This window comes from Rattus norvegicus, chromosome 13 (assembly GCF_021556685.1).
Source record: "Rattus norvegicus strain SHRSP/BbbUtx chromosome 13, alternate assembly SHRSP_T2T, whole genome shotgun sequence".
NCBI classification, from domain to species: domain Eukaryota; kingdom Metazoa; phylum Chordata; class Mammalia; order Rodentia; family Muridae; genus Rattus; species Rattus norvegicus.
In genome coordinates this window covers 27,300,540-27,314,472 of record NC_141546.1, presented here as the reverse complement: position 1 = coordinate 27,314,472, position 13,933 = coordinate 27,300,540, and the positions used below count along the sequence as shown (strand labels likewise).

The 13,933-nt window shown below is 36.8% G+C and overlaps 1 pseudogene; it reads right to left on the bottom strand.

Moving 5' to 3' along the window:
- Positions 1-763: 763 nt before the first annotated feature.
- Positions 764-13,933, bottom strand: part of LOC108352615 (40S ribosomal protein S28 pseudogene) — a 30,001-nt pseudogene continuing 16,831 nt past the window's right edge.

The following is a 13,933-nucleotide window of genomic DNA, read 5'->3' as shown; positions in this document are numbered from 1 at the left end:
AGCATGTCGCTCCCGCAGTTCCATGTGGAGTGGGAATGCATGGGTACTGGTAGCCTCCGACCCATTTTTTTTTATTTTTATTTTTACTGCAATAACAGTGAGAGTAGGCACTTGAAATGCACATGAGATGATACTGCACAAAAGACAAAACCTCTTCATAGAACTTGCATTATTATAAAAAGTTAGAAAACTGAGAAAAATGAATAGTATATACATTACATTAGAAAGTAAATCCTTTTATTTTTTAAAATTAAAAAAAAAAAACTCACAAAACAGTGATTTTTAAGTAACATGGCCACAAATGAAAAGGTTTCTTTTAAAGTTAATTGTGGTTAAAGATTTATAAAGTTTAGAGAATGAAACACATAAAAACTAACGACATCTTTCCTAAAGAAAGGAGTGCATTGCAAAAGTCTATTGTAGACATGTCCCACAACCTAAACACCATTCCTAGTAGATGGGCAATGTTTACTTTGAGGTAGAGAAATCTTTGCCATCTAAAAGTGCAGTGGCTAGAAAAAGATTTATACAGCACATTATACAGTACTTAATAAGTACTTCAATATTGCAAAGAAAATCATATTGAATATGAGCAGGATGGGAACTGACAGGAAAGCTTTCAGAAAGAAAATGCCATACTTATTTTTGCTAATAAACTATTCCAGGCAGTTGTAAATGAATGCAAAGCAAAGGTCTTAGGGTGTTGGAAAGATATACCTTATCTATTTGTTCTTACTGATTAGAAAGAGGATAGTGTTGTTCATCAGGAGCCATCATTGCTGTAGTACAGGCTGAGATTGTTTACCTAGAGATTAAGAGAATTTTAGTGTAATAAAATTAAGAGGGTAAAGGTTAGAGTATAATTCCGATACAGGGCTCTCACATCGGGTTTCCTTGTGATCCAAAGTGCATCGAACAATAATGAAGCTGTCATAAGAGATCTGCATAGAAGATGAAGTGCCACATAAGAGGGAAGTTGGAAGTCTCAATGAGAGAAAGCAGTACACTTCAAATTTCCCGACATTAAGTTTGTCAACAATTTAATTTTGACTGGTTTTAATTCTTTCTCAAGAATCCTGACACATTTGTAGATTATTGTTCTTACTATGTTTGCCTACTGCCTAAGGTATGATGACCTTCTTATTTTTATCTTCTTCATCTACTGCCTAAGACATAGTTATACTGTGATGTTGTTTGAAAGCTATTAAAATTATTTATTTCACCAACAGAGAATTTCTACAATTCCCTTATTCTTTTTCTCAATATCTTCTTAGAAATACTCACACACATTGGTGTTTGAGTACATTTCTGAATTACTAATTCTCATAAATAACAATAGAACAAATTGTTTAGTAAAGCAGAACTGGTGTATTTTATCATTACTGAAGAAAACTAATTTTCTATGGTGGTCAATAAAAACAATAAAAATTACTTTTGGAAATGTATCCTTGAGTAGAGGATAGATATGTAAGTGAAACATGAAACTGTTGAGAAATGAGAATACAATACATATTTATACAGTAACTTGAGAGCACTTTGTAGCCCATAGCTATATTTCACTAAATTAGTATTTGATATAGTGACCCTTTTTGAGAGATTTTTCTCCTGTATGGACATTATTTAAGTTATACACACTCCACCTGCTGTTTTAGATTATTTAGAATCGTTTTCCTGTCAAGGTAAGTTTCAACTAATTGGTTACAGGAAAATAAAAAGTGTGAAAAATATACCAAGTATTAGAGGTAATTTATTCTTTGAAACCAGTTGTTGACAACTTGGCACTACATGCAGTTAATACTTCCACTGACTTTAAAATGCTTTTTATTGTCAGAGAAGACAAAGTGTCTGAGCTTTCATAAAATTTATGAAAAGGCATTCCTTTCTGATTTTTACACACATTTGAGTTGAAAATGCAAAACACTGTTCACCATTATTGCCAGATGCTTTATCAACAATTTTAACAGCTGGAAAGTCTCTAGATACCCATTTCACACTTTTGCCTTTCAAACTGACAATTATTTTCAACATTTCAAGTTTCTCTTCGGTGAGTATAATCTAATACTAGGGTACAAATATAGCCAAAATAAATTCTAGAGAGAATAGTTTAATCAAAATTAATGAGGACTATAGTTATTGTTATACATAATGTTTTGTTTTCTCCAAACATTTGTTTAATTATAATTTCAACTGTTTCTATTCTGTGTGATAGTGAATTTTTGTTTTGTTAATGATTTCTGATTTTTGGTGGCTAATCAGACAAAAAATAGATTCCCAGTGTATTTAAAGACTTTTGTTTGTTTTTGTACTGTTTTGTTTGCATATATATTCATATTGTCCTGTATGAGAGCATTTATGTGTGTGTGTATGCATATAGATGACCATGGTTGAAGCTGAATTTCTTCTTGGCTTACTCAACCCCCCCATTATGTATTGATGTTGGAATTCCTGCTACATCTAGGATCCATCAATATGTCTAGTTTATCGATGTAGGTTGCTCTTAGAATCCTGCCTCCTTGGGGCTGGGGATTTAGCTCAGTGGTAGAGCGCTTACCTAGGAAGCGCAAGGCCCTGGGTTCGGTCCCCAGCTCCGAAAAAAAGAACCAAAAAAAAAAAAAAAGAATCCTGCCTCCACTTCTCCAGTCCTAGTATAAAAACAGAATGGCATGCCCATAAGCTTTAATGTGAATGATGGGCATCCACCCTAAGGTTAATCATCATGCTTAGGGTTCCCTATATGCTGATTTATCTATCCAACTCCTGAAAAATCTTCAATCAGGACACAAAACTTTTACCTCATTTTTCCCCAAAACCTACAGCAACCTGATGCACAGTATCTGAAATTACTTAATAATAAATTTCTCTTTTAAATTAACTTAAAAATCAAAAGAAATTTTATGGGCATTTTGTTTTACAGGAGCAATAATTCTACTTTTTCAAACAAATGGCACATATGAAATGGAATGTGAGATGAGAGATTAAAAGTAATCAGCACTGAAACGTTTTAGAAATGCAAAGGTGAAATGGAAGAGAAGAAATAAAGTGTGTTGAAGAAGTAAATTGTAAGAAATAAATTGGGAGGAAATAAAGTGTGGTGATGGTTAAAGATTTTCATTCGACAAATAACAGATTCTTACTGCTCTATCATACCTGCTACCTGTTGTGTATGCTACCAGCTCACCTCTACCCTGCCTCATCATTTCATGCCTCATCAAACTTTATGATGTTTGGTTAGATTAATCTTACTCGATGGAACATATGTGCTAAAGATATATATGTATAAAACATTATTTCAGAACAATGGTTTTATTTATTTTTTGAAAGTTTCATATAATGTCTTTTGTACCATTTTACAACTACTCTCCAATCCTCACCCACCATCCACCAACCCAATCAACCAAGCTTCAGGTCTTCTTTCTATATTGATCTATTAAAAAGAATAAATAAGCTTCCAGTTTCTGCCTGTACCCAGAGCTGACCTGGTCCCAGAGCTCTCTGTATCCAAATCCTGTTGGGGAGAAAGATGGATTTTCAGAAGTGCAGGCATTCCTGAGACCTCAGTGGAGGACACCACATCTGCTCACATTCCTGGCTCAAGAGGAACCCACCTAGAGCCCTGTAAACACAGGAAACTAGGAGCAGTCAGAGAGAGGATCCTTCCAGTCTCAGCCTGTGCCCAGAGCGGAAAGCCAGTTGCCAGGAATACTCACACACCTGAGAGCAGATGAAAGACCACCACTTCTGCTCCAAGGGACTTGCCGGGCTCCTTCAGGGCACAGAACTCAGGAGAAGTCTGGAATAGGACACTTCAAGTTTCCTCCTGTCCCCAGAGCTGACCCAATCTCAGAGTTCTCTGTACCCAAATCCCACTCAGAAAAAGCTAGTCTCCAGGAGTACTGACACACAGGCTTACAGGAGAGTCAAGCTACTGTCAGAGACAGCAAGACCACGCAACACCAAAGACAACCAGATGGCAAGAGCCAAGGTTAGGAACCTAAGCAACAGATACCAAGACTACTTGGCATCATCCGAGCCCAGTTCACCCACCAAAGCAAATATTGGACATCTGACCCCACTTGAAAAGCAAGGTTGGGGTTTAAAATCACATCTCATGATGGTGATAAAGGACTGTAAGAAGAACATAAATTAATCACTTAAAGGAATACAGGACAAAGCAAGTAAACAAGTAAAATCTCTTAAAGAGGATACACAATAATCCCTTAAAGAATTACAAGAAAACACAAACAAACCAGTAAAGGAATGGACCAAAACCATCCAGGTTCTAAAAATTGAAATACAAACAATATAGAAATCACAAAAAGAAACAACCCTGGAGATAAAAAAGTCCTAAGAAAGAGATCAAGAGTCATTGGCATAAGCATTACCATCAGAATACAAGAGATAGAAGAGGAAGTCTCATGGGCAGAAGATACCTAAAAAACATTAATACAACCCTCAAAGAAAATGTAAAACACTGCTACACCATACCTGTTACTCCAGCAAAGGGTGACATTTTCAGTCTCTAGACCAGCTGAATTATTCAAGGGGGTAAGTTAAAAGCAGTTATTGTGCACTCGAACACCAGGTTCCCTGTGGTCCAGACACTGCCTGGCACTGAAGGGACCAGGCCAACAGTTTTTGCACCCAAATCCCATGGGAGGGAGAGCTAAAACTTCAGAGGGGCAGACATGACTGGGAGCAAGAAGAGACTACACTCTGTCCACATTTCTGACTCAAGAGGAAAACACCTACGCCATCTTGGACCCTGGTACACTGGGGGCCCCAGGAAAAGGCAGTTTAGGCCCTCCTGGTTGCCGCCCTCACTGAGAGCTCAAAAGCAGCCCCCCACGGGCAAATTCAGACTCAGGACCACAGGTAAGACCAACTTTTCTGCTCCAAGTGACCTGCCTGGTGGACTCAGGACAGAGGCCAACAGGAACAGCTGAAGACCAGTAGAGAGGAAAGACTACATGCCCAAAATCAGAACACACTGTTCACATAACTGACTGAAAGAAAACAGGAAAACAGGAAAACAGATCTACAGCACTCCTGACACTCAGGCTTATACAACGGTCTAGCCACTGTCAGAAATAGCAGAACAAGGTAACACCAGAGACAAGCTGATGGCAAGAGGCAAACACAGGAACCCAAGAAAGAGAAACCAAGACTACATGGCATCATTGGAGCACAGTTCGCACACCAAAGCAAATACTGAATATCCAAAAACACCAGAAAAGCAAGATCTAGATTTAAAATCACATTTGATCGTTGATGATTGAGGACTTCAAGAAAGACGGAGGAAAATATAAATAAACAAGTAGAAGCCTATAGTGAAGAATTACAAAACTCCCTGAGAGAATTCTAGGAAAACACAAACCAACAGGCGAAGGAATTATAAATGGAAATAGAAGCAATAAACAAAGGAAAAAGGGAGACAACCCTGGATATAGAAAACTAAAGGAAGAGACAAGAAGCCATAGATACAAGCATCACCAACAGAATACAAGAGATAGAAGAGAGGATCTCAGAAGCAGAAGATTCCATAGAAACCATCGACAGTCAAAGATAATATAAAATAGAAAAAGCTACTGGTCCAAAATATACAGGAAACCCATGACACAATGAGAAGATCAAACCTAAGGATAATAGGTATAGAAGAGAGTGAAGACTCCCAGCTCAAAGGACCAGTAAATATCTTCAAAAAAAAAACATAGAAGAAAACTTCCCAAACCTAAAGAAAGAGATGCCCATAAACATACAAGAAGCCTATAGAACTCCAAATAGATTATACCAGAAAAGAAACTCCTCCTGTCACATAATAGTCAAAACACCAAGTGCACAAAAAGAAAGAATATTAAAAGCAGTAAGGGTAAAAGTTTAAGCATCATATAAAGGCAGACCTATCAGAATCACACCAGATTTCTCACCAGTAACTATGAAAGCCAGAAGACCCTGGACAGATGTCATACAGAACATAAGAGAACACAAATGCCAGCCCAGGTTACTGTATCCAGCAAAACTCTCAGTCAACATAGATGGAGAAACCAAGATATTCCATGACAAAAGCAAATTTACACTATATTTTTCTACAAATCCAGCGCTACAAAGGTTAATAAATGGTAAAGCCCAATATAAGGAGGCAAGATACACCAAAGAAAAAGCAAGAAAGTAATTTTCTGGGCAACAAAACAAAGAGAAGAAAAGCACACAAACATAAATTCACATCCAAATATTAATATAACAGGAAGCAATAATCACAATTCCTTAATGTCTTTGAACATCAATGGTCTCAACTCCCCAAAAAAAGACATAGATTAACAAACTGGATATGCAGTGAGGACCCTGCATTCTCCTGCTTACAGGAAACACACCTCAGAGACAATGACAGACACTACCTCAGAGTGAAAGGCTGGAAAACAACTTTCCAAGTAAAATGTCTGAGAAGCAAGCTAGAGTAGCTCTTCTAATATCAAATAAATTCGATTTTCAACTAAAAGTCATCAAAAAAGTTAAGGAAGGACGCTTCATATTCATCAAAGGAAAAATCCACTAGGATGAACTCTCAATTCTAAGTAACTATGTTCCAAATGCAAGGACAACTACATATATAATAGAAACCTTACTAAAACTCAAAGCACAAATTGTACCTCACACAATAAGAGTAGGAGATTTCAACATCCAATTCTCATCAATGGACAGATCATGGAAACAGAAATTAAACAGAGACATAGACAGACTAAGAGAAGTCATGAAATAAATTAACTGAACATATTTATAGAATTTTCTATCCTAAAACAAAAGGATATACCTTCTTAACACCACCTCACAGTGCTTTCTCCAAAATTGACCATATAGTTGGTCATAAGACAAGCCTCAACAGATGCAGAAAGATAGAAATAATCCCATGCATCCTATCAGACCACCATGGGCTAAAGCTGGTCTTCAATAACAATAAGGGAAGAACGCCCACAAATACATGGAAATTGAGCAATGCTCAACTCAATGATAACCTGGTCAATGAAGAAATAAAGAAAGAAATTAAAGAATTCTTAGAATTTAATGAAAATGAAGGTAAAATATACCCAAACTTATGGAACACTCTGAAAGCTGTGCTAAGAGGAAGACTCATAGCTCTGAGTGCCTGCAGAAACAGGAGAGAGCATATGTCAGCAGCTTGACAGCACACCTAAAAGTTCTAGAACAAAATGAAGCAAACACACCCAGGAGGAGTAGAAGGCAGGAAATAATCAAACTCAGAGCTGAAATCAACCAAGTAGAAAGAAAAAGGGCCATACAAAGAATCAACAGAACCAAAAGTTGGTTCTTTGAGAAAATCAACGAGATAGATAAACCCTTAGCCAGACTAACAAGAGGACACAGAGAGTGTGTCCAAATTAACAAAATCAGAAATGAAAAGGGAGACATAGCTACAGAATCTGAGGAAATTCAAAAAAAGCATCTGATCCTACTACAAAAGCCTACATTCAACAAAACTTGAAAATCTGGAGGAAATGGACAATTTTCTAGACAGATAGCAGGTACCGAATTTAAATCAGGAACAGATAAACCAGTTACATAATTCCATAACCCCTAAAGAAATAGTACCAGTCATTAAAGGTCTCCCAACCAAAAAGAGCATAGGTCCAGATGGGTTCAGTGCAGAATGTTATCATACCTTCATAGAAGAACTCATACCAATACTATCCAAACTATTCCACAAAATTGAAACAGATGGAGTGCTACCAAATTTTTTCTATGAAGCCACAATCACTCTTATTCCTAAACCGCACAAAGACCCAAAAAAGAAAAAGAACTTCGGACCAATTTCCCTTATGAATATCGACGCAAAAATACTCAATAAAATTCTGGCAAACCGAATCCAAGAGCACATCAAAACAATCATCCACCATGATCAAGTAGGCTTCATCCCAAGCATGCAGGGATGGTTTAATATACAGAAACCCTCAACATAATCCATTATATAAACAAACTGAAAGAAGTAAACCACATGATCATTTTATTAGATGCTGAGAAAGCATTTTACAAAATTCAACACCCCATCATCCTGGAAAGATTAGGAATTCTAGGCCCATACATAAACATAGTAAAGGCCATATACAGCAAATCAATAGCTAATATTAAACTAAAGGGAGAGAAACTTGAAGCAATCCCACTAAAATCAGGGACTAAACAAGGCTGCCCACTCTCTCCCTACTTATTCAATATAGTTCTTGAAGTTCTAGTCAGAGCAATCAGACAACAAAAGGAGATCAAAGGGATACAGATTGGAAAGGAAGAAGGCAAAATATCACTATTGGCAGATGATATGATAGTATATTTAAGTGATCCAAAAAGTTCCACTGGAGAACTAGTAAAGCTTCAGCAAGCCTAAAAGTGGCTTGGTATAAAATTAACTCAAATAAATCAGGAGCCTCCCTCTACACAAAAGAGAAACAAGTCGAGAAAGAAATTAAGGAAATGACACCCTTCATAATAGTACCAAATAATATAAAATACCTCGATGTGAGTTTAATCAAGCAAGTAAAAGATCTGTATGATAATAACTTCAAGCCCCTGAGGAAAGAAATTGAAGAAGACCTCAGAAGATGGGAAGATGTCCCATCCTCATGGATTGGCAGGATTAATATAGTAAAAATGGCCATTTACCAAAAGCCATCTACAGATTCAGTGCAATCCCCATCAAAATACCAATACAATTCTTCAGATAGTTAAGCAGAACAATTTGCAAATTCATCTGGAATTAATAAAAAACCCAGTATAGCTAAAACTATCCTCAACAATAAAAGGACTTCCGGGGGAATCACTGTCACTGAATTCAAGCAATATTACAGAACAATAGTGATAAAAGCTACATGGTACTGGGACAGAGAAAGAGAGATAGACCAATGGAATAGAATTGAAGACCAAGAAATGAACCCACACACCTATGGTCACTTAATTTTTGATAAAGGAACCAAAACCATCTCATGGGAAAAAAGATAGCATTTTCAGCAAATCGTGCTGGTTCAACTGGAGTTCACATGTAGAACAATGCAGATCGATCCATGCTTATCACCCTGTACAAAGCTTAAGTCAAAGTGGATAAAGGACCTCCACATCAAACCAGATACATTCAAACTAATAGAAGAAAAATGGGGAAGCATCTCGAACACATGGGCACTGGAGAAAATTTCCTGAACAAAGCACCAATTGCTTATGCTCTAAGATCAAGAATCGACAAATGGGATCTCATAAAACTGCAAAGTTTCTGTAAGACAAAGGATACTATTGTTTGGACAAAACGACAACCAAAAGATTGGGAAAAGATCTTGACCAATCCTACAACTGATAGAGGGCTTATATCCGAAATATACAAAGAACTGAAGAAAAGTTAGACTATAGGAGATAAGTAACCCTATTAAAAAATGGGGTTCAATGATAAAAATTCACAGTGGAGGAATGCCAAATGACTGACAAACACCTAAAGAAATGTTCAACATCTTTAGCCATAAGGGAAAGGCAAGTCACACAACTCTGATATTTTACCTCACACCTGTCAGAATGGCTAAGTTCAAAAACTCTGGTAACAGCAAATGCTGGTGAGGATGTGGAGAAAGAGGAACACTCCTCCCTTGTTGGTGGGATTGCAGACTGGTAAAACGATTCTGGATATCAGCCTAGAGTTTCCTCAGAAATTGTACTTTGAATTCCTGAGGACCCAGCTATACCTCTCTTGGGCATATATCCAAAAGATACCCCAACACATAACAAAGAAACATGCTCCACTATGTCCATAGCAGCCTTATTTCTAATAGCCAGAAGGTGGAAAGAACCCAGATGCCCTTCAACAGAGGAATGGATACAGAAAATGTGGTACATCTACACAATGGAATATTATTCAGCGATCAAAAACAATGACTTTATGAAATTCATAGGCAAATGGATGGAAATGGAAAATATCATCCTGAGTGAGGTAACTCAATCACAGAAAAACACACATGGTATACACTCACTGATAAGTGGATATTAGCCCAAATGCTAGAATTACCCTAGTTACACAGAACATATGAAACTCAAGAATGATAACAAAAATGTGAATGCTTCACTCCTTCTTTAAACGGGGAACAAGAATACCCTTGGGAGGGAATAGGGAGGTGAAGTTTAGAACAGAGGCAGAAGGAACACCCATTCAGAACATTCCCACATGTGGCCCATACATATACAGCCACCCAATATGATAAGATGGGTGAAGCAAAGAAGTGCAGGTCGCAAGGAACCAGATGTATATCTCTTCTGAGAGACATACCCAGAATACAGCAAATACATAGGCGAATGCCAGCAGCAAACCACTGAACTGAGAACGTGAACCCTGTTGAAGGAATTAGAGAAAAGACTGGAAGAGCTTGAAGGGGCTGGAGACCCCATATTAATAACAATGCCATGCAACCAGAGCTTCCAGGGACTAAGCCACTACCCAAAGACTATACATGGACTGACCCTGGGCTCCAACCTCATAGGTAGCAGTGAATAGCCTAGTAAGAGCACCAGTGGAAGGGGAAGCCCTTGGCCCTGCCAAGACTGAACCCCAGTGAATGTGATTCTTGGGAGAGGGTGGTAATGGGGGGAAGATGGGGAGGGGAAGCCCATACACAAGGGGTGGGAATGGGTGGGGGATGTTGGTCTGTAAACCGGAAAGGGGAGTAACAATCAAAATGTAAATAAGAAACATTCAAGTTGATAAAGATGAAAAAAAAAAGCAAGAAAATGTAAAACACAAAATGCTACTGAACAAAACTTCCAGAAAATTCAAAAAAAAATGAGAAGTTAAAACCTGAGGATAATATGTATAGAAGAGATGGAATAATCCAAAATTAGAAAGCCAGCCAATATCTTTAACAAATTATAGATGAAAACTTCTCTAACTTAAAGAAAGAGATGCCAATAAACATACAAAAAGCCAACAGAACTCCAAAAGTGATTTAACTGAAAAAAAAAAGTTACTCTCTTCACATAATAGTCAAAATAGCAAATGCACAAGACAAGAAAAGAATATTAAAAGCCATAAGGGAAAAAGGTCAAGTCACTTTTACAGGCAGAACTATCAAAATTATAGCTAACTCCTCACTAGATACTATGAAAGCTAGAAGATCCTAGACAGATGTCATACAGACCCTAAAAGAACAAAAATGCCACCCAAGGCTAATATATCCAGCAAAATTCTCAACTAATATAGATGAAGAAATATTCTATGACAAAACCAAATTAATACAATATCGTTCAACAAATCCATCCCAACAAAGGATAATATATAGAAAACGCCAACACAAGGAAAGAAACTATACCTTAGAAAAAGCAAGAACATAATCTTCTTTCAACAATCCCAAAAGAAGAGAGAGTCATACAAACATAACTCCACATCTAACAACAAAATACCAAGAAACAACAATCACTTTTGCTTAGTATCTCTTAACATCAATTGACTCAACTCCTCAATAAAAATACATAGACAAACAGGCTGGACACAGAGAGGATCACGTATTTTGCAACACATGAAACACATCTCAGTGACAAAGACAGATACTACCTTAGAGTAAAAGGCTGGAAAACCAATTTCCAACCAAATGGTCTGAAGATGGAAGTTGGAATAGCCATTCTAATATCAAATAAAATCGACTTTTGACCAAAAGTCATCAGAGTAGAAGGCTGGAAAACAATTTTCCAAGCAAATGTTCCGAATGAACAAGCTGGGGTAGACATTCTAAATATCAAATAAAATTAATTTCCAGTTATCAAAATTGATAAGGAAGGACACTTGATATTCATCAAAGGAAAAACCCTCCAAGATAAACTCTCAATCTTGAATATTTATGCTTCAAATGCAAGGGCATCTACATTCATAAAAAACTTTATTAAATCTCAAAGTACACATTGTACCTCATACAATTTTCAACAAAACTGCAAAATCTGGGTCAAATGGACATCTTTCTATACAGATACAAGGTACCAGAGTTAAATCAGGATCAGATAAACATTCATAACAGTTCTATAACTCCAAAAGGAATAGACACAGTTATTAAAATTCTCCTAATAAAAAAAAAGTCCAGGACCATATGGGTTTAATGGTGAATTCTATCAGATCTTCATAGAAGACCTAAAACCAACACTGTCCAAACAGTACTACAAAATATAGAACGTACACTACCCAATTCCTACTATGAAGCCACAATTTTGCTTATACCTAAACCACACAAAGACCCAAAAATGAAAGAGAAGTTCAGATCAATTTCCCTTGTGAATATCAATGCAAAAATAATCAGTAAAATTTTTGGAAACTTAATCCAAGAACACAACAAAACAATTATCCATCATGATCAAATAGGTTTCACCCTAGGACTGAAGGGATGGTTCAATATATGGAAATCAATCAATGTAATGCACTATATAAACAAAGTTAAAGGAAAAAATCCACATAATTATTTCACATGGTATTATGCTAATAAAGCATTTAACAAACTTCAACACCCCTTCATGTTAAAAGTCTTGGAAAGATTAGGAATTCAAGGCCTGCTCCTAAACATAGTAAAAGCAACATACAGCAATCCAGTAGCCAGTATCAAACTAAATGGAGAGAAACTTGAAGCAATCCAACTAAAATCAGTGACTAGACAAGGCTGTTCACTCTCTTTCTACTTATTCAGTATCATATTCTAAGTCCAAACCAGAGCAATCAGATAAAAAAAAAAAAGAAGACAAGGGGATACAAATTGAAAGTCAGAAGTCAAAATATCACTTTTTGCAGATAATATAATAGTATACTTAAGTGACTCCAAAAGTTTCACGAGAGAAATCCTAAAGCTTGTAAACAACTTCAGTAAACAACTGGATATATAATTATATCATTAGGGCAAAACAACAACCAACTGATTGGAAAAGGGGTTTATATTCAATATATACAAAGGATTCAAAAAGTTAGACTCTAGAGACTTAAATAGCCCAATTTAAATTTAGGGTACAGAGCTAAACAAAGAATTTTCAGCAGAGGAATAAGGAATGGCTAAGAAGTACCTAAAGAAATGATCAACATCCTTAGTCATCAGGGAAATGCAAATAAAAACAACACTGAGATTCCACCTCACACTAGTCAGGATGACTAAGTTAAAAAACTCAGGTAACAAGAGATTCTGGCAACAATGTTGAGAAAAAAGAATGCTCCTCCTTTGTTGGTGGGATTATAAGCTGGCACAACCACTCTGGAAATCATGCTGGAGGTTCCTCAGAAAATTGGACATTGTTCTACCTGAGGACCCAGCTATACCACTCATGGGCATAAACCCAAATAATGCTCCAATGTATAACAAGGACACATGCCCCACTATGTTCTTTGCAGCCTTATTTGTAATAGCCAGAAGCTGGAAAGAACCCAGATGCCCTTAAAGAGAAGAATGGATTAAAAAAATAAGTGGTACATCTACACATTGCTATTAAAAGCAATTACTTTAAGAAATTCATAGGCACATGGATGGAACTAGAAAATATCATCCTGAGTGAGATAACCCAATCACCAGAAAACACTCATCATATACACTCATTCATAAATGTATATTAGACCAAAAGTTCGAAGTACGTAAGATACCATCCACAGACCACTTGAAGCTCAAGAAGATGTATGACTAAAGTACTGATGCTTCAGTCATTCTTGAAGGGGAACAAAAATATTAATAGGAGGTGATATGGAGATAAAGTTGGAAGCAGAGACTGAAAGAATAACCATTCAGATTCTGCCTTACTGGGGTTCCAGCCCATATGCATACAACCACCAAACCCAGTCAATATTGCTGATCCCAAGAGGAGCATGCTGACAGGAATATGATACAGCTCTCTTCTGAGAGGCTCTGCTACAGCTTGACAAATACAGAGAATGCTAGCAGTTAACCAT